This window comes from Staurois parvus, unplaced genomic scaffold (genome assembly GCF_062004578.1).
Source record: "Staurois parvus isolate SC_StPar_1 unplaced genomic scaffold, SC_StPar_1.0 ptg000010l, whole genome shotgun sequence".
NCBI lineage: Eukaryota > Metazoa > Chordata > Amphibia > Anura > Ranidae > Staurois > Staurois parvus.
In genome coordinates this window covers 702,252-729,597 of record NW_028317806.1, presented here as the reverse complement: position 1 = coordinate 729,597, position 27,346 = coordinate 702,252, and the positions used below count along the sequence as shown (strand labels likewise).

At 41.0% G+C, this 27,346-nt stretch overlaps 1 long non-coding RNA gene across 1 annotated transcript in view; it reads right to left on the bottom strand.

Moving 5' to 3' along the window:
- LOC149474189 (uncharacterized) overlaps positions 1-27,346 on the bottom strand; it is a 65,078-nt gene that overhangs the window by 26,783 nt on the left and 10,949 nt on the right. Inside the window, exon 2 of the long non-coding RNA XR_016311689.1 lies at positions 21,861-21,955. This is a non-coding gene — a long non-coding RNA (uncharacterized LOC149474189). The remainder of the gene's footprint in view (positions 1-21,860; positions 21,956-27,346) is intronic.

Below are 27,346 nucleotides of genomic sequence, written 5' to 3'. Positions count from 1 at the left end.
AATATGATTTATAATAACTAAACTGAAAAAGACATGACAGGTTCACTTTAAAGGGGATACATTGGCGCAGGGAATAAACAAATAACTGTATTCCAAAAGTATGATTAATGTGAAATTGCCTTAGTTTTACTTTTTTGTTATATCAATAAATAAGACTGTAACATGACTTTTATCTCTTGTATCAGTGTAACAGAGCTCACTGATGTCACACTGACAGTTCCCAGATATTGTTTATGTGTTTCCGAGGCAGTAGACAGTGCACAGCAATTTCTTGTGACAGTCATTCCCAAGATGGGACTTCAAGTAAAGTCTAGAGCGACAACGGATTCCCACAGCCAAGAGAACAGCAAGCAGACAGGGGAGGGTGCTGAAGGAAAACACAGAGTTTTATTAAAGTCCAATTACAGCAAAAAATATTGTATTATGGTAGTGGTATGGGGTTACTATTTGTATCCACTTGAGCTCCGGAAGATTTTACCCCATTCATGACCAGGCCATTTTTTGCAGTTCAGCACTGTGCTACTTTAACTGGCAATTATCATGGAATGCTGTACACAAGCCTAACTTATACTGTATCAATTTTTTCCCCACAAATAGAGCTTTCTTTTATTGGTATTTGATCACCACCGGGTTATTTTTTTTTTTTTTGCAATATAAATGAAAAAAAAGACTCAAAAGTTTATAAAAAAAACATTTTCCATTTTCTGCTATAAACATAGCCAATAAAAAAAATGTAAAAAATCTAATTTCTTAAAAAATGTAGGTTAAAATGTATTCTGCTACATGTCTTTGGTAAAAAATCTCAATAAGTGTGTACTATTTGGTTTGCGTGAAAGTTATAGCATCTACAAACTATGGTATAGATACTGAAATTTTTGTTTATTATTTTTTCTTATACTAGTAATGGCAGCGATCAGCAACTTATCGTGGGACTGACTAACAGCCACTGACATCTCCAGTGGCATTAATACAGTGATCAGTGCTAATAATATACACTGGCACTGTACTAATGACACTGGCTAGTAGTATATCTGCATAGGAGTAGTCCTCAAGAGGTTATTGATATTAAAATTTGGGTTGGAACACAGCATGTAACACTGCTAGGGTTAAACTGCACTGCCTAAAGAGGGACAACAATATTGTGTAATTTCACTGCAGAATAAATAGTGTTGTCACCCTGCTAATGAAAGTAGAAACATAGCAGATCTTCTGGCAGGATCAACAAACAATAAAAATGTTATAAAGGAAGCAGGTCAGCACCCGCCCACAGGATGTTCTGGGTGCTGACCTGCCCAAAGTCAATTGGACCAAGACCGCCTTGATTTACCAAGTCGGGGATTGAATTTCCAACACCAGCGCATCAGTCCGATCGCAACAGTACCAATCACTGTTCCGATATTGCACTCCAGCGCCACATAACCATTTCCTGCATTTTCCTGGCATTCTACATAGTCCACAAATATAGTTTTTATATGTCGATGTAGCCTACAGAGTGCCCCATCAGAAGGAAGTATTTTCATCTCTCTGCAACTAATATTTTAGCTTGTATGAGGGATGAAACATACTCCTTTGATGTATGTATATACTTTTAGAGCTCCCAATGTCAGGGAGACAGATCGGAGCCCCCTGGTGTCATGAAGCCGAAACGTCTGCGTTTCTCTTTCTGAGTCTGATTACATATAGGTGACAAAATCTTATTAGCACCCAGGTGCCACTTTCAGCCTGAGCAAGCTCTGTCTTTTTTCAGATGCTAATTGATGACCATATGCCTCTGCCTATGACTGAATATTTCTTTCATGATAAGGACTGAACTAAATTTAGAATTACATATTGCTACAGGTCAAATTTCAGCTACTCAAATCTGTAAATTTATGTCACACTACTAAATTCCTTTTCTCATCAGCAGTATATAGCAGTCTTGTAACTTCTATCAGTGTTCAGCTGTCATTGCCCATGCTATCACAAGGGATGTTGTTCATCCCTTGTGATAGCAATAAAGTTGATAAAAAAAATGAAAGGTACGGTGTAAAAACAAATAAATTCTAAAGCACCCTGTCCAGCCGTGCTTGCACGCAAAGGTGAAAGCACACAACAGTTGCATGTTGGTATGTAAACAGCGATCACACCACACATGTGAAGTATCACTGTGTATGTCAGATTAGGAGCAATAATTCTAGCACCAGACCTCCTGTTTGACTCTATACTGGTAGCCTGTAAAGGCTTTTATAGTGTCGCCAAACACCACAATATAATACCAAACAATTGGGTATTATATTGTGTTTTGCACATTAAAATTCATGAAAGTGTATTTTTTCCACAAAAAATTGCATTTGAAAAAACCGGCACACAAATACCATGTGACATACAAAATTGCATCACCCACCATTTTATTCTCTAGGGCCTCTGTTTTAAAAAAATATATAATTTTGGGCTGGGGTTAATTAATTTTTTGAGCACAAAATACAAAAAGTAAACAAAAAGTGACAGAAAATGCCAGGTCTTCAAGTGGTTAATGAAAATAGGTGTAAAAGTAGAGTTTTCCTTTGATCAATCATATAAAAAGAAAAAAAAACATGCAGGCCGAAGCCTATGCTGCGATTGTTGTGGTAACATCACTAGGCTGGGTTAATGTGCTTTATATTCCTTATGCAATTATTTGTGAATCTAATGCAGTTGTGATCAATAAGAGACTCCTTGAAGGTATGTGGATGAATTACTCATGAAACAAATCATGCTCAGCCAGCACCTTCCGTCCATTTTACTAAAAGGCCTTGTGTATGATGAAGGGACACGAGGATTACATCACTTCTGTCCTCGCCACGGCAACCTTTACCACCAGTGACTCTTCAGGATTCCTGGAGTAAATACCCCAATCAATAGAGGAGCATAAATAAATAAGTATTCCAGTCGTAGAGGGAGATGAGGCAAATGTGAAGACTCATAATACATTCTATACCTTCATTTAAGCCCAACACAAAGAAAGAAAAATGCGAGCCTCCAGTATCATTTAAAATTAAAAGTACAGCTCCATCTGCAATACTCACCCAGTCTCTGGCATTGTCCCCCTTGCAATCACCCTTTTAAAATTCCATAAATGTTCTTCTTTCAGGAAAATGACACCCAACATCATTTAAAGAATAAGTTCACCTTCGGAATAAATTACATGTTCCAATTCCTGCCGCCTCTCCCCCTGATTGCCACCTCTTCATGACAGCGGGTGGGGGTTCCTCCTCCCACACCCACTATCACGTTTTAAAAAGAGCACAAGTGCCATTTCCCATCGTGGCAGACAGACTTGTAGTCTCAAAGGGCTGCGAGGGCACTGTTGAGAGCTCTCATTGTACATTGGCATGTCCTCTGGCTATCAAACAGAAAGCCTGGACAAAGGTAAGGACAGAAAGCCAGGGGACTTGTCTGCAGATCCCACATTGCACCCATGATCTACTGATTGCCAGTGCAATGCTTTCCAGGGTCCTGTTGGAAAAAATAATAAAGGTGAACTTATCCTTTAACTCACTTCCTGTGAGCCCTGGTGTTAAGATTCTGCCCCCCATCCCAGACACACAGGAGAATAAAAAATAGTGACCCATTACTATGTGGTGCCATTTAGACCAAAACAAAGGCTGGGGGGAGGGGGGATAGACAGAGGGTACTGACTTTATGTTTTAATGCCCAATTGTATGGACGTTCCCTGACTTCCTGTTACGGTAATGGGTGTCCAAGTGACAGGAAGTAAGGGGAAATCTCTCCATCTATCAGATGCCTTTTAGCATGCTGTGCTTGAGAAGTAACAATTTATGTGATAAATATATAGCAACCCAGCCAATCACTGGTATGCAGGAGCCTATTTCTCCTGGGTTCACCTGGGACTCTAGGAGGATATATGTTTAAGCTAAGCTATATTGAGTTTTCCTGGGTTTTGGCCCTGGGAGAATGAAAGCAGACAGAGTCTTCCCTCCTGCAAGTTGCCCCTAGATCCTGACTTACAGAAAACAGAGTAACTGACCTTGAGCAAGCACCTGCGGCTGACATCGAGTGGATAGATATTGTGCATACTGAGGGAGAAGATATTTCACACCAGACTTCAGCCTGTATGAGAGCAGTGTGAACAGCAAGCTTTCGCAAAGCATTTGCAGAGCTCTCAGCAAGCTTTTGCTGAAGCTTTGAAAGCACCATTCAGTTCCAGTTTGTAGATTGTGAACACAGATCCTAATGGGAAGACTGATTGCCACTTTAAACAAGCTGCTAGCAGGCTTTAGCACTACTTGAAGCTTGAAAGCCTGATGAATCCTGCTAGCAGCATGTTTAAAGTGAAAATCATAAAATCATAAAAGCTTGCTGTGCACTTATACAAGCTGAAGCCCATGTGCAACAGGCTTTAAGCAGGTGTTAGGTCCCTAATCTAACACTAGGCCTCAGTTGAGTAGAGAAAGGGCTAAGTACAGTGAAGGAAATAAGCATTTGATCCCCTGCTGATTTTGAATGTTTGCCCACTCAAACAGAAATGATCAGTCTAAAAATCGAATGGTAGGTGTATTATAGGTGTATTGTAACACTGAGAGACAGAATAGCAACAAAAAATTCAAAAGAAATGCATGTCTAACAAATTATGCACTGATTTGCATGTTCATGGGGGAAATAAGTATTTGATCCCCTTCACAAAACATGACTTAGTACTTGGTGGCAAATCCCTTGTTGGCAATCACAGAGGTCAGACGTTTCCTGTAGTTGGCCACTAGGTTTGCACACATCTCAGGAGGGATTTTGGCCCACTCCTCTTGGCAGATCCTCTCCAAGTCATTAAGGTTTGGTGGCTGACATTTGGCAACTCGAACTGTCAGCTCCCTCCACAGATGTTAAGGTGTGGAGACTGGCTAGGCCACTCCAGGACCTTAATGTGCTTTTTCTTGAGCCACTCCTTTTTTGCTTTGACCGTGTGTTTTGGGTCATTGTCATGCTGGAACACCCATCCACGACCCATTTTCAATGCCCTGGCTGAGGGAAGAAGGTTCTCACCCAAGATTTGACAGTACATTGCCCCATCCATCGTCCCTTTGATGTGGTGCAGTTGTCCTGTCCCCTTAGCAGAAAAACACCCCCAAAGCAGAATGTTTCCACCACAATGTTTGACAGTTGGGATGGTGCTCTTGGGGTCATAGGCAGCATTCCTCCTCCTCCAAACACGGCGAGTTAAGTTGATGCCAAAGAGCTTGATTTGGTCTCATCTGACCACAACACTTTCAACCTCCTCTGCATCATTCAAATTTTCAGTGGCAAACTTCAGACGGGCCTGGACATGTGCTTTCTTGAGCAGAGGGACCTTGCGGGCACTGCAGGATTTCAATCCTTGTCACTACCAATTGTTTTCTTGGTCACTGTGGTCCCAGCTGCCTGGAGATCATTGACAAGATCCTCATATTTAGTTCTGGGATGATTCCTCACTATTCTCATGATCATTGACACTCCACGAGGTGAGATCTTGCATGGTGCACCAGACCTAGGGAGACTGACAGTTGTTTTGTGTTTCTTCCATTTGCGAATGATTGCACCAACTGTTGTCACCTTCTCACCAAGCTGCTTGGTGAAAATTTGGTAGCCCAGTCTAACCTTGTGTAGGTCTACAATCTTGTCCCTGACATCCTTGGACAGCTATTTGGTCTTTGCCATGGTGGAGAGTTTGGAATCTGATTGTTTGATTGCTCCTGTGGACAGGTGTCTTTTATACAGGTAACAAAATTAGATTAGCAACACTCCCTTTAAGAGACTGCTTCTAATCTCAGCTTGTTACCTGTATGAAAGACACCTGGTAGCCAGAAATCCTGCTGAATGATAGGGGATTAAATACTTATTTCCCTCATGAACATGCAAATCAGTGCATAATTTGTTAGACATGCATTTCTTTTGAATTTTTTTTGCTATTCTGTCTCTCAGTGTTACAATACACCTACCATTCGATTTTTAGACTGATCATTTCTTTGTGAGTGGGCAAACAATCAAAATCAGCAGGGGATCAAATACTTATTTCCTTCACTGTATGTCAGTGAGTACCACAATGCTCTCTTCCTCGTCAACATAGTTCAGTGATGTGATTGCCATTGAGATGATCTGTTTATTACATCGCCGCCATTTAAAGAAGTTACTTTTGCCACAAGAAGCCTCTGTGTGATGTTCTGCTGACAGCGATGTTTTAAGCCAATGCTTGGGTTGAAGAGTTACAGTATGTAATTTTACTGGTGCTAATCTGGCTGGCGGTCCTCTGCCTGATGGTGAGAGAAAACCCCTCATGGCCCAGACCCTGTGTCTCATGGGCTCTGGGTGGTCGGTTGAACTTCTGTAGATTCTATCTGGACCACAGAAAACATAGGCCTATGTGAGAACACTTCAGGGATAACAGGGATAACATGTGCAGTGACCAGGAGGATGTGAAAGAGAGGTCTATGATGGAAATTTGTGCACAGTATGTGCGCAACAAAAAAATGCTGTATGTATAGGGGACTAGCTGAACATGTTGGCCACGTAGAAGGAAGCTAGTTTCCCCACCTTCCATACTACAAGATCATTCACTGCTCTCCTGCTGTAGAAGTCTATAATCAAGGCACCATTAGAACCTTAATCTCTAAGGGGCATCATTTAAAGAGATAACTGGTCCTCAGAGTCTGTTGAAGTAGATTGAAATGAATACAGAGAGATAGCCTTTGAAAAGAAATAGAGATCACTCTAGTGGTTGAGACCATGTGCTATCTGGGATACCTTGATTTGTTATTCACTCTTTTCCCCATATTTGCCAATTTTAATAAACCAGTTTAAAGTGTATTTCCACAAGAGCGACTGGCGTTATTAGACAACAGCGAGGAGAGCTTCATCTGAGACTGAAGGCCTTATTTCCATTTAAGTGTGTTTGGGATATGATTAAAGTAAGCTTTAAGTCATTTGAAGATCAACTGAAGTCAGTGCTAATTGCACTACATATAAATTCATCTGGTGATAACATTTAATGATGACAGTCAATATAATGCCAGAAGTGAATAGAACTATGGGCTCTGACAATAAAAAAAAAGAAAAAAGTTTTAACTGTGTTTTATACATAGCAGATACTTTATTTTCTACCGCGAAATATAGAGAGCTAAACTTAATAAAAACAGGCTGTGCAATCCTAGGGCAGCTATGACCTACTCATGTTTCCCCCAGGACCCCCACCCCTTCTCTAAATGCCTTAAATACTCAACCAAATCCATGAACGTGTCCCATCAGGTCTTGAGTCTTTTTGCTTTTTACAGATTGGGAGGGTTTCTCTTTGGGTGTCCATTCCACTGCCTGGTGATTTGTTACACTTCCCATTGGCTGTTCATTGGTGGGTTCTCATAGATCCTGAAGACTCCAGTAGCAGTATGTAGACATTACAAAGTAAAGTGGTGACAAGGCCAGATGACAGCACTAGGTCACTGGTATCCACTAGTGGAAGAGGTGCCAGTTAGGGGCATATGTCAGAGGAGTCAAGTAAGAAAAAAGAGCTTTGTCTAGAGATGGGCTTAAGCAAGGCATTTAATAAAAGTTAAAATGACAAATAGGTCTTCCGTTTTGACTTAAGTTTCCTTTTAAACGATATACATTTAGCCTTCTTTTTACAAGCGTCAAAGTACTAAATGAAGTTTGTTATACTCTGAGTTATTCCCTCTGGAACTGACCGCAGTGGGGTCCTAATGTTGTGCCTTTGGTCCTGGATGAACGGATGGATCCAGCCTTTGTCCAAAATAAGTGCTTTCATCTTGTACATTTGCTCTTTCCCTTATGTATTCGTCTCCCCCCTGGGCCCTGACATTGATTCCGCAGTCAAAGTAATAATTCATCTAAACCTTGCACTTGTGCATAAATTAACTATTTAATAAGCAGACCTTACCTCAAAAGCCATTACTTGTGCATTAAAATGATGTGCAGCGCATAATTTCTGCTTGGTTCTAGTTGACGTGGAAATTATTACTGTAAAAGTGCAAGCAGCTTACAATGAAAGATTTAAAGGGAAACTGCTGTGTATTTTTGGCTACTGGTAATATTCAGTTATAACCATAACATAATAATAAGTCACACTTTATGTGAGGATAACATTTTTACTTCAATTGTCATTTTAAATTACTGAATTTCATGTACAAATTTCTAAATGCTTCCTAGAGTGGGCATATGTATATTAGTGAATATATATATTAGCAAATTAGGTTGTGTGTGTGTGGTTTGACCCCTTTTCTCCACCGCCTTTTTTTTTGTTTTGTTCTTGAAGGTTTGTTTCACAGAATAGAAACTGAATGCCTTTATTATATGTTGATGTTTTGTTAATTTGATTTCATATGAATTATCATTCCTTTATTCTATGAGCACAAGAACAGCTATATTGAATATCCTAATGAATCGGCTATCCTGTGAAACGCATAGTGATAGCTCTGATCTGTCTGAATTAAGTTTGTTTCCATCAACATATGGGGGCTGCTATTTTAGTGGATTTTAAATCTTGTACAGTTGTGTCCAAAATTATTCAACCCCCAATGCTGTAAAGGGGTTTAGGGACTATAGTGTACATTTGGAATTGTATTCAGAATCAAATCCTACAAGGACGTTGTAACTACCCAAATGCAACTAAAATGACATCAATTGTTTATGTAATACAGTAGTAAATGGTTCTTATGTGGTTTCTTCATTGCCACAATTATTCAACCCCTTAAAGACTACCACTCTGAAGAACAGAGGTTCATACAGGTGCTTTCCATCAGGTATTGAAAACACCTGTGGATGTCACCGAGCAGCAATCAAGCATAATAAGCACCAATTAGGCAGCTTTAAAATGACTGTGATACTCAGCTCCTTCTAGACATTTACTGGTGTGGTTACAAACATGGTGAAGGCAAGAGAATGGTCCAGGAAGACAAGAGAAGAGGTGATTTCTCTTCACAGGAAGGGCAATGGCTATAAGAAGATTGCAAAGATGTTAAACATACCAAGAGACACCTTAGGAAGCATCATTCGCAAATTCAAGGCAAAGGGCACTGTTGAAACGCTACCTGGTCGTGGCAGAAAGAAGATGCTGACTTCGACTGCTGTGCGCTACCTGAAGCGTAGAGTGGAGAGAAGTCCCCGTGTGACTGCTGAGGAACTGAGAAAAGATTTGTCAGATGTGGGTACAGAAGTTTCAGCCCAGACAATAAGACGCACACTGCGTAATGAAGGCCTCCGTGCCAGAACTCCCAGGCGTACCCCCTTGCTGTCTCCAAAGAATAAGAAGAGTCGACTGCAGTATGCCAAAAGCCATGTGGACAAACCACAAAAGTTGTGGGATAGTGTTCTGTGGACTGATGAAACAAAATTAGAACTGTTTGGGCCCATGGATCAACGCTATGTTTGGAGGAGGAAGAACAAGGCCTATGATGAAAAGAACACCTTGCCTACTGTGAAGCATGGTGGAGGGTCAATCATGCTTTGGGGCTGTTTTGCTTCTGCAGGTACAGGGAAGCTTCAGCGTGTGCAAGGTACCATGAATTCTCTTCAGTACCAGGAGATATTGGATGGAAACGTGATGCAGTCCGTCACACACCTGAGGCTTGGGAGACGTTGGACCTTTCAACAGGACAATGATCCCAAGCATACCTCCAAGTCCACTAGAGCATGGTTGCAGAGGAAAGGCTGGAACATTTTGGAGTGGCCATCGCAGTCACCAGACTTAAATCCGATTGAGAACCTCTGGTGGGACTTAAAGAAAGCAGTTGCAGTGCGCAAGCCTAAGAATGTGACTGAACTGGAGGCCTTTGCCCATGAAGAATGGGCGAAGATACCCGTAGATCGCTGCAAGACACTTGTGTCAAGCTATGCTTCACGTTTAAAAGCTGTTATAACTGTAAAAGGATGCTGTACTAAGTACTAAGATTGAATGTCACTTGGGGGTTGAATAAAACTGATAATGCTGTGAGCACAGAAAAGACATTTGTGGTTATTTCATTATAACTGTTATGTTATATTTGTCTGACCTACAAGTGCCTCTTTAATGTAAATGTAAGCAAGATGACTGAATGATCAAAAGCAATGTCAAACTGGCCAAAACACTCAATTTCAGTGGGGGTTGAATAATTTTGGACACAACTGTAAGTAATAAAAATTTATTTTTTTCAGAGTTGTGTCAAGTAATATACTGTATATCACTGATAAGGTATATTTAAAGTCCCTTTTGGATTTTTTGGTTTTGTAACCTTACTGTCAGTTTGCCTAATCAAAGTAAATAATAGTGTCTGTTATATAGACCCCCCCCTGTCAGGACATGGTGGTGCATTTGACCTCCTGCCATGTGACACTGCTCAAGTCTAGCAGCCAATAACTTGGGCCATCACATGACAGAGGGGGGGTGACACCACTGCTCATTCTAGACTCTAGCATCATCAGTGGATCCTGGGTATTTTTGTGCCAGATGCAATGGTACAGGGGTGGCGAACAAGTTAGACACAAAGAGCCAAAATTTTAAACTGTGAAAGTCAGAGAGCCGCACCACGCAGTGACCGGCCAAAACAGACAAACACTCACACAAAAACACATAATTAAAACCATATTATTCACCATAACACTTTCTTCCCCTTACAAAACAACAATGTGTTCATTTCAAGGTAAGTGTTCACCCTCAACACACACATCAAATGCAACTTAGCCAGAGTTAACACATCAACTACCCTGGAGGTTGCTGTGGCACCTGTCTCTCTCTCTCTCTCCCTTCTCTCTCTCACTCTAACACACAAGTATACAAAAAAAAATTCTGAACTAATGGACTGCAGACACAGTACAGGAGATGACCAGAGACTGCGGACAGCACAGGGATGACCAGAGACTGCGGACAGCACAGGGATGACCAGAGACTGCGGACAGCACAGGGATGACCAGAGACTGCGGACAGCACAGGGATGACCAGAGACTGCGGACAGTACAGATGACTGCTGACCTTTGGGGAGGTGGGGAGGTGGGGAGCAGGTACCTGAATTTGACAGGTACCCGCTCTTACTTCCGCAGAGTTTTTGTTTGATCTTACCTGTTCCTCGATCCAGCCGCGCGCTGTCTTCCCGGCTTCTGTAATGGTGCTCGACATGACAGCCGGATGCCCAGTGCGCATGAGCGAGAAGCACTTGCGCTTTGTGATTGGTCCGGCGGCTTCTGGGATCTGTCATGTGTCCCAGGTACCGCCTTACCATTCACAAAAAGCACCGCTTCTTGCGCATGCGCACTTGGCACCCGGCTGTCATGCCCAGTGCCCACACTACAGAAGCCGGAAGACAGCGCGCCGCTGGATAGAGGAACAGGTAAAAATAAGATAAACATGAAACTTGGCAAAGAGCCACAGTATACAAAATATGATAAGAGGCAAAGAGCCGCATTCATTTTGGCCGGGAGCCGCACGTGGCTCGAGAGCCGCGTGTTCGCCACCCCTGCAATGGTAGAAGGTAGGAGTGCCAGAGGGTCACAGAAGAGGTAAGTATCAGTATGTCATGGGAAGTCTTTCCACAGCCATTCTCCCTTTCTCCTGAATAAGTATAGTGAAAGTGTCACTTTAAAGGACAGCTGCACCATTAAACCAAAACTTATATTAAAGGCAGTACCTCATAGGCAGCCATACCACAGAACTACTTTCCACTTCCAGTGCTGCTGTCTCCGTGTTTATAGTAGTACAGTATTTCAATAAAACACTCACTCTGTATTTTAAACTCCATTTATTTTGTATAACCTCTTGGAATTCAACATTATGACTGGCAAGAAGCTGTAGCCCCCAAAAAGGATCTAAACTTCAGATTATGGGAAATTGGGTGAACTTTTTCACCTAACAGCTACAGTATTTCCTGGTTGAATGATGGATTGGTGCTGCGCTACTCAGTGCATAGCTAAACAAACAATAAACATATAAAAGTAATGAAGTATTAAGATGAAAATAAAAATAAAATATACCCCATCCCCAAATGTAAAGATGAAAAAGTGCTAAAACAGCAACAAGTGTAAAAATGTGGCCAGAAATAAGTATTGTAAACAATAAATCATCCACATAGCCACAAAGTGTAATCAGATGATCAGTGATAAACAAGTGAATGAGTGATCAACAAATATATATATGAATAATTAAATATATGAAAAATTAACAAAACGTGACACAGTAAATAAGTCCCAGAATGAATATAATAGTCCCAAAAACAACAGACACAGTGAATCTTCTGCAAAAGCCGTGAGACATCCAGTGGTCACTGTAAACAAACAATCCTGCACTAGCTAGCGTACACACTCACCTTCAGACTGCGACCCACCAGGGTCACCCACCGTCAGGGGCTGCGAGCTCTGAGGAAGTCATGTGACTTGTGACGTAACGCGTAGGATGGAAGCGTGGTGACGTCATTTCCAGTACAGATGGCAACTGCCATCTTGGTACTCCCAACCACATATACCTGTCTGCAGTTTGTTGCAGTGCTTTTGCCTGTATGGGTCTGTGGACTCCAATTTTTAATGTGAGTAGTTATTGTATTTTTTACAATAAATCTTTTAACTTACTACACTATGGGAAGTTTTCTTGTTTAATGTTCCATGTGGGGATATTGGAGGTGAAAGAGATCTATGGCTATATCCTTCTAATGACATCTCAGTTTCACCTTTGAGGGCTTACCATTTTCACCAGAGAGGAGTCCTTGTTTGTTTACTACTGAGGTCAACTCTTATTGAAATCATCGTTTGAGTGTTTTATGCCTTTTGACCCCTGGCGGGTTGCAGTCTGTAGGTGAGCGCGCACGCTAGCTGGTGGATGATTGTTTGTTTGCATTAACCACTGGATGTCTCATGGCTTGTGCTGAAGATTCACTGTGTCTGTTGTTTTTGGGACTATTATATTCATTCTGGGACTTATTTACTATGTCACGTTTTGTTCATTTTTAATGAATTAATTAATTTATTTATTTATATTTGTTGATCACTCTTTCACTTGTTTATCACTGATCATCTGATTACACTTTGTGGCTATGTGGATGATTTATTGCTTACAATACTTATTTCTGGGCAAGTTTTTACACTTGTTGCTGTTTTAGCACTTTTTCATCTTTACATTTGGGGATAGGGTATATTTTATTTTTATTTTCATCTTAATACTTCATTACATTTATATGTTTATTGTTTATTTATCTATGCACTGAGTAGCGCAGCACCAATCCATCATTCATTTTTTGCTTTCACTATTGGGAGTATAGTTAGGTGTCTGCGGCCACTTGGTGGGGATTACATCCATTTGGCAGTGCAGGAGGACTGTTACTTTTTTTCCTTTAGTATTTCCTGGTTACCGTTACTACTTTAATAAATTAGTTTATTGTTCAGAGCTGTTCAAAAAAGTAAATCTCCAGCTACTTATGCAGTTTAAAAGCTTATACAACACTATTTTACCTTTTAATATTTGTAGCTCTGCTAAGCCACTTTTGAGGTTCACACACCCCTACCACACATTGCTAGTCAAGTAACAACACTATTTACTAAAACAACTCTGCAGTTGCCTATGACACCTTCCTGCTCACTGGACTATGAGTGAGCATCAACATACTGCACACACCGATACTGCCGGTTCTATGACTCTATGCTAAGAAAAGAAAACAATCTTTGGGTGGAATTTCGTATATTATTAGTATTGTTATTTTTTTGTACTTTTTTTGGTTTAGTTACATTTTTTTTGCAAGTTATATTTATTTGTATTCTTTTGTGCATTATTTTATTGTAGCTGACAAAAGGTAACAATAATAATAATTCATATTTCAATATAATTTCATATTTAATTTACAATAAATCTATTTATATTGAATATTAACTCATATATTATTTGCTAATACTAGGGTTCAATTTGGGGTTACTATTTTAAATATTTTCTTTACCTCGTTATTTATTTGTACATTATTATTATTATTATTATTATTGATATTATTATTTAAAGTTTCAGGTATTTTTTACTTTTTAGCTTTAGGTGTTTTGTATTGATTTTTATTTAATAATAATTTGTGCCTTAAAAATAATAATAATAATAAAACTATATTATTAATCTTATTACAAGTTCAAGTTTTTTCTACTTATTTGTTATTAATTTGTGATTTAAAATAAAAAATTGTATTATTATTATTTTGTATTCAAGTATTTTCCATTACTTTTGTTATTAATTTTTGACATAAAATAACAACATAATAATAATAATAATGCCTTGTTACTGTTGTCAGCATCAGTGGAGCACAGGGTTAAGCTGTTTCTCAGAAGAGAGAGGAAGAAATATTAAAATGCAGGCATTACACAGCCGGAAACATGCTGTCTTACACAGGCATCTTAATCATCCCATGTGAGTTCCTTCAAGAGCAGGACAGGTGCATTAGTTTTACATCGCTCAGCAATAAAACCTCTTTAGTATGCACTGAGGCATTTGGGTGTCAGACATTTCAGCTGATTTTATATCTTAAGAAACATCTGAGATGTTGGCAGATACTCAGTCTTCATTTTTTTTAAAGGAGAACTTCAATTAGAATAGAAAAGTAAACTCACACTGAGGGATTCATAAAGGCTTTTGCAGACGCCCTTTAGAATTCTGTGAGGGAGCAGCGCCTATCTTGTACCCAATCCATGTACCTCTCAGAAACAGGTACAAGAAAATGTCCATGTCTGCACTGGGGAAGGAGTGTCCATGTGGGCGGAGCCTAGGGTTGGGGTACCTGGTCCTGGAGAGATCACACACAGTCCTAGTAATTGATCTTGTATATTATACTTAGGTTGGCAACAGTAAGGCCTGGTTCACACAAATGCAGTTTGCTTTTGATCCTTTTTGCAATGTTTTTGCATTTTTACACATGCTTTTTTGCCACCTTTTTACAGCGTTTTGCATTTTTTTTTCACCGTTTTGTTTTTGTTTTTTGCTGAAGGGGAAATGTTTCTGTTCCTGGGCAGAATAAAACCACAAAACGCAGCAAAAACGCACTACATGCCTTTCAGCAGTGTCTCCATTGAACTCTATTGTAGCAAAACCACTGCTTTTTGCATTTAAAAAGAGTCCCTGACCCTTTTCAAAAAAACGCAGCTGCCCAAAAAAGCATATATGTGAATGTGTCCCCTAGGAAACCATGTTAAATGGACTGTAGTGCATTTATGCAAAAAGCACTAAAAAAACGCATTGGTATGAACCAAGTCTAAATAAAGACAGCTTCTATAGACACTAAGGCTCCATGCACACGGGACATTTTGATAACGCTGGTAGCGCTGGTTGTGTAAAGTCATGTTAAAAACGTGAGTTTTTCCGTTTTTTTTTTAAGTTTTGCCACGATTAGCAGCATTTTCCTGCGTTTTCCCGTGTTTGCGTTTTTAGCTTTTTTTTTTTACCAAAAATTTTTTTTTTATTTTTGGTCAAAAAAAGTCCAAAAATGCTGGTTTGCTGCGTTTTTCAGCGTTAGAGCATTTTTGCAGATAAAAAACTACTCTAGAAACCCACTAGTTTTCAGCAAAAAAACGTTGATTGCAGCCTATGTGTGCATGAACACATAGGATAACATGCTGGCCGTAGAAAAAAACGTCAAAAGCCAAAAACAGGCGCTGTAAAAACGTCAAGTGTGCATGACGACTGATATTCAGGCAATAGAGCAGTGGGTAGTTGTACAGTATAGCAATACAACAGTGGGTATATATACAGTATAGCAATGGAGCAGTGGGTAGTTGTACAGTATAGCAATAGAACAGTGGGTATTTATACAGTATAGCAATGGAGCAGTGGGTAGTTGTACAGTATAGCAATAGAGCAGTGGGTAGTTGTACAGTATAGCAATACAACAGTGGGTATTTATACAGTATAGCAATGGAGCAGTGGGTAGTTGTACAGTATAGCAATAGAACAGTGGGTATTTATACAGTATAGCAATGGAGCAGTGGGTAGTTGTACAGTATAGCAATGGAGCAGTGGGTATTTATACAGTATAGCAATGGAGCAGTGGGTAGTTGTACAGTATAGCAATGGAGCAGTGGGTAGTTCTACAGTATAGCAATAGAACAGTGGGTAGTTGTACAGTATAGCAATGGAGCAGTGGGTAGTTCTACAGTATAGCAATAGAACAGTGGGTATATATACAGTATAGCAATGGAGCAGTGGGTATTTATACAGTATAGCAATGGAGCAGTGGGTAGTTGTACAGTATAGCAATAGAACAGTGGATATTTATACAGTATAGCAATGGAGCAGTGGGTATTTATACAGTATAGCAATAGAACAGTGGGTATTTATACAGTATAGCAATGGAGCAGTCGGTATGTATACAGTATAGCAATATAGCAGTTGGCTACATATCACAGGCTCAGGCCTATATTACTGGAGGATGGCTTCCGATGGAGGGGTGGTGGTTTGCGGTGTACTGAGACACCACTCTGATGCTGCTAAGGGGAGCCCCATTTCACTGGTCTGGATATCAGAATGTCCACTTTACACAGACAATGTCCCTGTACTGAGCCTACTTGTACAAGAACCTCCCATTTTTCCTAACAAGCGGGGTCTCTGTCCCTCTCCTTGCTACAGGCATGATGCTGGCACCCTAATTTAGAAGGTCCCACACAAGCATGGCTGCCAGAGGTCACCTAAGTTGCAGCGTGCAATCGGACATCTACGGAGCCTCTGAAGGAGCAATTCTATCTAAAGACTCCACTCCATCTGTATAGTGGCACAGCACCACCTACTGGATGGAGGATAACCTGCACTTGCCTACTTCCGCATTGGACACTCTTTCCTCAGTGTGCTCACTCCCACCCTCCCTATCTGCTTGGCACTGCACTTGTCAGCCACATGGCCGAGGATTTTGGGGAACAAAGGTCCAGTTTGGTGTTGATAAACAAAACACCACAGTGGGTTAATCCAACAGTGGCTTTGGAACTACTGTCAATCACAGGCAATGTGGACCTGATAGGAAACTAGTCTCAGAGCTGAAAAAACAAAAAACACCTCTCCAGGTCGGTCCCCTCTTCCAGTACCATGCACACACTAAATCCCAGGTGCTAGCCCTGTCCGCAGCAGACTCCAATATACAAACATCCAATGGCCGCACATCAAGTACAATCACCTTTATTTCTTCTTATACATTCCACAAGTATGACTCCAGCTAACGCGTTTCACGCTCCACTAGCATTTAGAGCTCTGACTAAGCGTTATTGGAGCGTGAAACGTGTTAGCTGGAGTCATACTTGTGGAATGTGTAAGAAAAAATAAAGGTGATTTTACTAGATGTGCGGCCATCAGATGTTTGTTATTATAGTCTCGGAGTTACCCATCAGGGTCCGCCCACCCAACACCCATGAATATGAGTGGTCAGGTGGGCGGAGCCTGATGGGGAACTCTGAGTCTAGCTCCGCATCTTGCCTGCAATTGACAGCAGATGGCAATGGGTGGATTCTAAATCTGCTTTATTGTATTCCCCTGACTATGTCAGTTTGTGTGCACTTTTTATTGGTTTTCCATTTTGAGCTGCAGCAGTATCTACATATTGATCATTCCAGCTGTAAATTATGACATACTGTGGAATGCATAGTTTGTTTTAATAAAAACACAGTTAAAGAACTTTGCTTATTTCCTGTAACATTTTTTTTAGACAGGCAGTAATTCTTACCACACTCTGAATAGCAGTGTCTGCAGGCCTTCAGGAGGTGCTACTGCCTCCTAACACTTGTTTTTTTTAAATTGCTGAGTGGCAAATGTACACTGCAGGACCGTGCTGCCACTACGTTGGCTCGTGGGTGTGGTACGGCCTCATTGATCCCAATGGGCAAGTTTGACAGACGGTGCATACGTTAAGAGTAAGTGGACCCAAAAGCAAACCTTTATTATATTGCAGCTTATCAATACTTAGATGTGGTGGCTGCATTAGTTTTCTTTTTTAGGCTTTTTGTTCTTTTCTATTTTCACCTGGTGACCTGACCAGTAAGTCTGTTGTTTTTCAAGAAAACAGGCTCTCCAGCAGAATGTATCAGTTACAGAGATGAGACAAGCCATTTAACACTGACAGGGGTGCTTGCAATGATCAGCTTTTAGTTATTTATGTAAAACCTTTAAACCAAAAGGAACAAACTGTTTGCTGTAACTGCTTAAATGTTAGCTGGAGTTTGGCTTCAATTTGTTTGTGTATCTACATCTGCTAATACAATCTCTACCCTACCACCTTAGGAGTCATTGAAGTTTGGGTCCCGCTATAGTCCTGCACAACCAGGCAACATGAATGTTTCACACAGACTTGCATCCAGGAGATAGTAACCAGTCCTTGACCTTTCTTTGAAGTTTTATAAGGGGAATTGATATGGGATAGGGTTAGGGGTGTAGGGGATGCCCAATGGAACTGTGAAACAGAGGACAACTTCCTGGAACTATATACAAGTTTTTACAGCAAAATCCTCTTCTCGGAGAGCTAGCCAGCGTCTCATTTAGTACCACCCCAGATGAATCCTCCTCTCATCCAGCTATCTGAGGGAAATCCCTGAGCAGGGGATCCAGTGCCTGCCAAGTTAAAGTAAGACAGTCCTGAGGTTTCCCACCAGAGTTCTCCTTCCCCTATCTGGCCTAGGGGGTGCAGGTCTACTTACTCAGTCCTTCTGTGTTTCTGGTGGGTTGGTAACTGCTACCAGGCCTTCTAGCTGGGCTGCTCCTTCCCTGACGCACAGGTGGTCCTCTCTCGGGGGGAGTGAAGTTGCAAACTTTCCTCCTTCCAAGGTCCCTGCCTGGAGGCCCCTCTCCCTTCTGCCCCTCCCCCCCCCCAGGCCCCTGCTCTCCAGCTTCACTTTCTCTACTTGCACCCTAATTCTCCTCTAATTACTCTAATTAGGTTACTCTTAAAGGCTGTCCTGGCCCCTTGCCCAGCCTCCTGTTAGGGATTGGCTAGGATCCTCCAAGAGTACAGACCAGCCACTCCTCACCTCCGCCCACTGACTCTAGATCTCTCTCTAATGTTCTAGAGAAGGGGGAAATCCCAGAGAGCTGGTCTGCAGAGCCTCTCAGATATGACCAAAATTTGAGCTTGCTAGCTGCTACTCAGCCTCTAACTAACAATTGGAACTAGAGCTCCCCCTAGCTGACTAGGAGGGTGCTACACATCTAACACTGTCCTCCCCCCAAACTGACAATACTGCTGTCCAGAAGTGCCCCATGTGCTCATTCATCCAGAGTGGGGGCACTCTAACTGACCAGATCGCCATGTGAAAACAGAGGGGAAAAAGCCTAAAAAAGAAAACTAAAGCAGCCACCACATCTAAGGATTATATTACATTTTGGGGTTTCATGCCGCTTTCAGTTTAAATCAGCTAAACACATTTGTGCAACCTCAAAAGATGTGCAACGTCTTATATATATATTTTTTTTTAGAAAGCAGCCATGGCCTGCGTACAACAACACATTCCCTACCAGTATGCTGCAGAGAAGGACATTTGTTCTCTGTGTGAAAGTAGTGGTCTCTCTGCAGAGGTTTGACACGCCCCCTGTTGATTTAGAAATAGAACTCTGGAATTAGCAGGGAATATGATCTTTGTTCACTGCGCTAGCTCAGCAAAAAGTGTGGCAGACCTCTGCAGAGAGGCCACTGATTCCACACACAGACCAGTTTTCTTCTCTACATCATGCTGGCAGGGGACAGGCTTTTCTACTCAGGCTGTGACTGTTTTCTAATGCAAAAAAAAACTGTAGGACTTTGCACACCTTTTGTTTTGAAGCACCTAGAATGTTTATAGTCTAAAGTTAAGTTGGGCTTAAAAGATACTTGCTGCCCCATAATAATTTACTATGAGGACCACTATAGTGAAAAATATTGGACCTGATGAACTCTATGATTGGCACTTGTGCAGGAATGAGAAGTGTATCACAGCAAATCTGATTATCGCACATTGCATTTCCCATGCACTTATAATGTCACCGCTCATACAGACTGGTTTGAGATGATCGAAAGGCAACAGTAACTCAAATAACCACTCGTTACAACCAAAGTATGCAGAATACCAGAGTGCACGTCGAACCTTGAAGCAGATGGGTTACAGCAGCAGAAGACTGCACCCGGTGCCAGTCCTGTCAGCTAAGAACAGGAAATGGAGGCTGCAATTCACACAGGCTCACCAAAATTGGAAAACAGAAGATTAGAAAAATGTTGCCTGGTCTGATGAGTCTAGATTTCAGGTGAAACATTCAGATGGTAGGGTCAGAATTTGGGGTAAACAACATGAAAGCATGGGTCCATCCTGCCTTGTATTAATGGTTCAGGCTGGTGGTGGTGGTGTAATGGTGTGGTGGATATTTTCGTGGCACAACTTGTGCCCCTTAGTACCAGTTGAGCATCGTTTAAACACCATGGCCTTCCTGAGTATTGTTGCTGACCATGTCCATCTCTTTATGACTATAGTGTACCCATCTTCTGATGGCTACTTCCAGCAGGATAATGTCCCATGTCACAAAGCGCAGATCATCTCAAACGTGTTTCTTGAACATGACAATGAGTTCACTGTACTCCAATGACCTCCCCAGTCAACAGATCTCAATCCAACAGAGCACCTTTGGGATGTTGTGGAACGGAAGATTTACATCATGGATGTGCAACCGACAAATCTGCAGCAACTGTATGATGCTATCATGTCAATATGGACCAAAATCGCTGAGGAATGTTTCCAACATATCTCACTATGCACTATAACTTAGAGACCATAAGGGTCCTGTATGAATAAATAAATAGATATGTACATCATGAATACTGCTGCCAGATTTATCCACCTTACCAACTGTTCAGTGTCTGCTACCCCTCTCTGCCAATCCTTCCACTCGCCCAATGGATAAAATTCAAACAACTTACAAAACCATCCACAACTCTGCCCCCCAGCTACATCACCAACCTGGTCTCAAAATATCAATCAAACAGCTCTCTTTGATCTTCCCAAGACCTTCTACTCTCTAGTTCCTGTGTCACCTCCTCCGATGCTCGACTCTAGGACTTCTCTTGAGCTTCTCCCATCCTACGGAACTCCCTACCCCAATATGTCCAGCTATCTCTTAATCTATCCACCTTTAGATGATCCCTGAAAACCTTTCTCTTTAAAGAAGCCAATCCTGCTTCTAATAATAAACTGCCATTTATTTTCTCCATCAGCTCATCCCCCACAGCTATTACCTTTTCTATTACTCAACCCTTCCTCCTAGATTGTAAGCTCTAACAAGCAGGGCCCTCTGTTTCCTCTTGTACCTAATTGTATTGTAACTGTAATGTCTACCTTCATTTTGTAAAGCGCTGCGCAAACTGTTGGCGCTATATAAATCCTGTATTATAATAATAATAATGTACAAATAGAAATGTTTATACATAAACAGGTGATTCCATATTTTTGAAAATGTGTATACAAAAATTCTAGATGATAATAATGATAATGGTACATATGTCATTTGGGAAAATAAAAATAAGGTAGAGCAAGAGAAAATAAACAATAGAAAAATAATAAGAATCATGGAAGAATGTCCAGCTACTGGAAATATTAGGAAATGGATGTATCTATGTATGAGCTGAAGCACTAGTGGTATCAAGTGAGTAGTTGTCATCGTAGAGTATATGATAACCACTAGCCGACACAAACAAAGCATATGGTGTACAAACAAACATGTAACATGTGGATCAATTATAGTGCCAAGGAAATGAGGGCCTTCTCGGCCTTTTGACTAACGTCAGTGTACTTATACCTGACCTTGGCCATAGGTAATGACCGGTGCCACTCCCTCTCGGCCTTGGGGTGTTTCCTTCGGGTGCACCCTATGCTGCTATTGGGAGGGACGCCACCTGGTGGGTATGAGAGTGATTGCTTTTCCCTACCTTCCCTTGTGGCTGGCAGTGGGTTTGGTGGGTGTAGGCGATGGTAGCAGGAGCTTCAGATGCGACAAATACATTGAGGCTGGCCGTGGTCAAGCCTAGGTGAGAGAATGTCAGTTAATTGAGAAGGAGTTGAGTGAGGACTTTTTCGGCATGGCAATAGAGAGCATTTTCTGCATTCAATGTTTCCCAACCACTGGACTGTATGACGTTACTTTCTGGAAAACGGAAGACTTGCAAACATGTTTGCTGCGAAAGGGCGAGAAAAAGGCAGAGGAGATTTTGCAGTGGATCACATTCCTGTCTAGTAAGACCAAAACGCTAGTACCTCTGACTGTACAAATGTTTAACCCATTTGTATGGAATGAAGAGATTCGGGCCTTTTTGCTGCGTTATTGTGAATCTGTATCTGTTGGTGTGAAGCTGACAAATGTCCTGGGAACCTTCAATGGTCATGGGTCATGTTTAGGGTGAGCCCGGGGGAAGTAGATGACATACAATTTCCCCCCAAGCCTTCCCAATTGGGTGCAATAGGGGATACTTGTGGTACCCTGGGCAACCATTGTTCTGCAGGCAGTGTTTTTCTTCAGGCCACACAAAAGACCTGTGCGAAAATGGGCAGGTGTGCCAGAATTGTTACAAATCCAGCCATGGGGCTGGTGAGTGTCCAATTGGTAAGAGCTGCCATATCTGTGTGTGTGGGCTACATCTGGCCAGACAGTGTCCATAGGTGTCGGAGGTCAGATCGACAGAATTATTTTCAAAAGAGGTTGAAGGTGAGAAGGGCGCAGGAAATAGGACACTGTCATATGCCGATGTGGGGATGCGCCAGGATGCTCCAGAAACTCCAATGAAGGAGCTGTGAGGCTTCCTGAGGATGGGATAGTGCGAAAAACATCTTTCTAGTCTGTGGAGGGTGAGTCGGGTCCCTCCCCCGTTGATGCTGATGGTGAAAAGGGGGCTTCGGATAAGGTGGAAGAAGTGATAGAGGAGATGGAAGTGGGGCAGCCCTCCTTGAAGCGCAAAATGGAGATTGTGATACCTATTCCTCCCTCCCAGGATATAGGCGGCTTTTCAGGCAGCACGGTGTCGCAGGAGTCAGAGGTGGCGATTGATTCAGACTTCTCCTATGTAAGCACTGGTCAGGTAGCAAACCTGCAGGAAGTGTCTTTTGGTGGTTTGTGAGTATAAGGCTGTTGTGTTTAAGTTGTTTTGTGTGTACACACCTACAGATAAGAAAGGGAGGGTGGAATTATTTTGTAAAATGAAATTATTTTTGGGTGGAAGGGATCCTACTATTGTTTTGGGTGATTTTAATTGTATTTTTCATGGGGGGGATAGATGTGGGGGTGGAGGCGGTGTTGGTGATGGTGGTGGTGTGGATAAATCAGGGTGGTCTGCAATCCAAAACTGATTTTTGCCTCTTGTCCAAAAATGTAGGTGTTGGATCTTATGCAATCCAGGGAGAGCCTTTCGCAGGCCATGGCAGAATTGAGTGTATGGTGATTATAAAATCAGAGGTGACTTATGGGAAAGGAGTATGGAAGTTGAATGTGGAGCTGTTGAAAGATGAAGGTGTTCAGAATGAGCATGTTGTGTTTGTGTTGTTTGAGAAGCTAAAAAGGAGGAGGACTGATTTTAAGAGTGTGATTGAGTGGTGGGAGAGGGTGAAAGTGAGGACTAAAGTGTTTTTCACGGGGAGAGAATGTTGGAAATGAGCTGGTGGAAGCAAGGGAGAAATAGAGGGTGTTCCTGGAAGAAAAGGGGATAGAGATTGTGGCACAAGCAAAGATGGTGGTGAAGGAGAAGGATGAGAAAAGTATGTGTTATTTCTTTAAAAAAGTTTATGATGGAAAAGTAGAGTTGTCTGGGGTGTTGGATGAAAGTGAGTGTGAGGTGAATGGGATTAAGAGGATGTGTGAAGAAGTTTGGGGGTTCTATGCTAATTTGTTTACTGAGAAGGAAAGGGATGAAAGAGTTGAAGGTGAAGTATTAAAGCAGGTGATGGAATGTCTGGGTATGAAAGATAAGGAAATGTTAGGTGAAAATGTGAGAAAAGAGGAGGTGGATGAATGTATAAAAGGCATGAAGAAAGGTAAGACGACTGATGGTTTGCCTGTAGAATTCTATTGCAAATTTTGGAATGTGATCAGAGATTATGTGTGTGAGGTGGTTGAGAGAGTGTTAGAGGAAGGAAAAATGTCTGGATCAATGGTAGAGTGTTATTTTCTTATTGTATAAGAAAAGGGAGGGATTTGAAAAACTGGAGACCAATATCCTTGTTGAACATAGACTATAAGATTGGGGCTTAAGTATTGGCCAATAGGTTACGAATGGTGGTGGAAAAATTGGTTGGGGAAGAACAGGTGTGTGCTGTGTCTGGAAGATCAATTGTTGAAAGTTTGGTAAGTCTGAGGGATGTATTATGGCTATGCAAAGAAACAAAGCAGGAGGTGTCTGTGTTGGTGGTAGATTTTGAAAAAGCTTACAATAGAGTTTCACATGATTTTATGTTTAAAGTGTTGCAAAGAATGGGGATGCCAGGGAGGTTGATTAGGTGGGTAAATGCTTTATATAAGGGGATGGTGATTAGGGTATTGGTAAATGGGTGGTTGATGGAGATATGTATTGGATCTGGTGTAAAGCAGGGGTGTCCGTTCTTTCCTGTGCTTTTTGTTTGTGTGATTGAGCCATTGCTAAGGATCTTAGTAAGAGATAAATGTGTTAAGGGGTGGAGGTGCCTGGAAGTGGTGGGAGGAGTCTAAAGGTTATTGGATATATGGGCAATGTGACTGTGGTGTGTAGTAGTATGGCAGGGCTTTTAAAGAGTTAAGTTGTTGATAGCGATTTTTTGTTTGGCAAGTGGGTTTAGTGTGAATATGAAGAAAGGTGAATGTAAATTGTTTGGTGATTGGAGGGAAATTGAACACTGTGACTGGAAGTTATGTGAAGGAGGTGTAATGGTCTTGGGTGTCAAGTTTGATAAGGATTTGTATGGAAGGGAAAGTTGGCAAGATGTGTTGGTGAGAGTAAAGAAAAAAGTTGAATTTTGTCTTTAAGGACTTTGTCCTTAGAAGGGAAGGTGTTAATTGTTAGAACAGTCTTGCTGACTATTTTGTTATTTTTATATTATGTTTTTCCAGCCCCGGATAGGGTTCTGAAGCAAGTGATAAGAATGTGTTACGTGTTTTTCTGGTCATTAAAGATGGAGAAATTGCAGAGAGAGAAAGTGATGAAGAGTGTGGCGAATGGTGGGAAAGGAATGGTGAATATTGAAAGATTTTTAGTGATAAAGTACATAAGTATGTTTGTGAGGTTAAGAGGGAGAGAGAATTTAATGGGATGTATGGTGAGGTATGGTTGGGGGGTGGGAGTGTTGTGGAGATTTAAGTCGTATGAGGTGGATTTGAGGAAGCCAGTATGTTTTAATACGCCATGGTTTTATGTAAGAATTGAGAGATGCATAAGATGGTATGAATTGCAAGAAGTTACATGAGAAAAATGGGGTGAAAGTAGGAAGGTGATGAAAGTTTTGGAAGGGAGGGAGGAGTTGGAAGGAATTGGGGGGTTGAATATGGTAAAATGTGAAAAGGTATGGAAGAATGTTGCTTGTAAATGTTTGGATAATAGGCAAAAGGATATTGCATGGATGAGTGTGCATGGTTGTTTGCCTACAAGGGAGTTTCAGAGGAGGAGCAGATTGGTGGATAGTGAAGTGTGCCCAAGGGTGGGGTGTGGTAGAATTGAGAGAGTGGTGCATGTATTTTGGGAATGTATATTTGCCAGGAAAGTATGGAAGAGAATAGAAAAGATGGTGAAGGGATTGACTGGAATAGAGAAAGTGACGTATGAAATGATTTTGTATGGTATGAGTAATGTGGGGAGAGAGGAGGAAAGAGTGTTATGGATAGTGGCAAATTGTGTAAAAGAATGTCTATGGGATGTGAGAAATATTTTGGGTTTTAGACAGAGGAGAATAGATTTGAAGGACTGTGTGGCCAAGGTCCGTGGAAGGATCTACACCTATGCTTATTTTGATTATAAAAAACTGAGTGAAATTATGTCAAGAAATATCTGGAAATTGCAAGAGTGGAAACAATGGTATGTATCATTTTGTTAATTTATGCATATTTGATCAAAAATGTGTCTTTATGAAACTAGTGGTTGTTTTGTTTTTGTCTTTCAGGGTGACTAGCGGTGAAAGGGACAACGTGAAGGGATTGGATAGGAAAACTATGTTGGTGTAAGAATACAATGGAGGGAATGTTATTGTAGTGATAGTTTTGAAGTCTGAAAATGAGGGTGGTTGCAGGATCCTTTGCATATGTTATTTTTGTTTACTTGACCATGTGTTAATCTGAACTTTCTTTTTGATTTGGTTATTTTATGTGAAGGAAGGGTAGGGGAGGGATGGGAGGTATCTTGTTTTTGTCTTGTGAAAAATAGTATAAGCTGGTGGGAGTTTGTGGCTTTGCTTGACTCTGTTTTGTATATGTAAATAGGGGGAGGGTTTATGGGGTGAGATATGTAAATATTATAAATAGTTGTTTGTGGGGTGATATTATATGAAACTTTGTAAAAAGTTTTTTGATGTTGAATTGTAAAATGGATTTTATGTTTTTACTTGATACTTTTAAATAAAATAATTATATTACGATGACACCTAGTCACTTGATACCGCTAGTGCTTCATATATACATAGTGCTTATACATAGTTACAACCATTTCCTAATATTTCCAGTAGCTGGCCATCTTCCAAGACTCTTATTATTTTTCTATTCTTTATTTTCTCTTGCTCTACATTATTTTCATTTTCCCAAATAGCATATGTACCATTATTATTGTCATCTAGAATTTTTGTATACACATTTTCATTAATATGGAATCACCTATTTATGTATTATTTTTTTTAATTTATTTCAGGTACTTATATAGCACCATCAATTTACGCAGCGCTTTACATATATACTGTATATTGTACATTCACATCAGTCCCTAACCCTCAAGGGGTGTACAATCTAAGGTCCCTAACTCACATTCATACATACACATACTAGGGCCAATTTAGACAGGATCCAATTAACTACCAGCATGTCTTTGGAGTGTGGGAGGAAACCGGAGGACCCAGAGGAAACCCACACAGGCACAGGGAGAACTTGCAAACTCCAGGCAGGTGGTGCCATGGTTGGGATTTGAACCAACAACCCTATTACTGTCAGGTGGAAGTGCTAACCATTTAGCCACTGTGCTGCCATGTATAAACATTTCTATTTTTACTATCTATTTATTTATTCATACGGGATCCTTATAGTCTCTATGTTATAGTGCATAGTGGGATACATGAGTAATTTACATCATTTTCCCTCAATGTCTTCCTTACATGTTTATTGTATTGTATTTATTGTAATTTAATTTAAGAGCGCTTAGTTAAATTAATGTAAAAGGGAGGGTTGATATGTTTTTTGTACTGACATATGATGACACTTGGG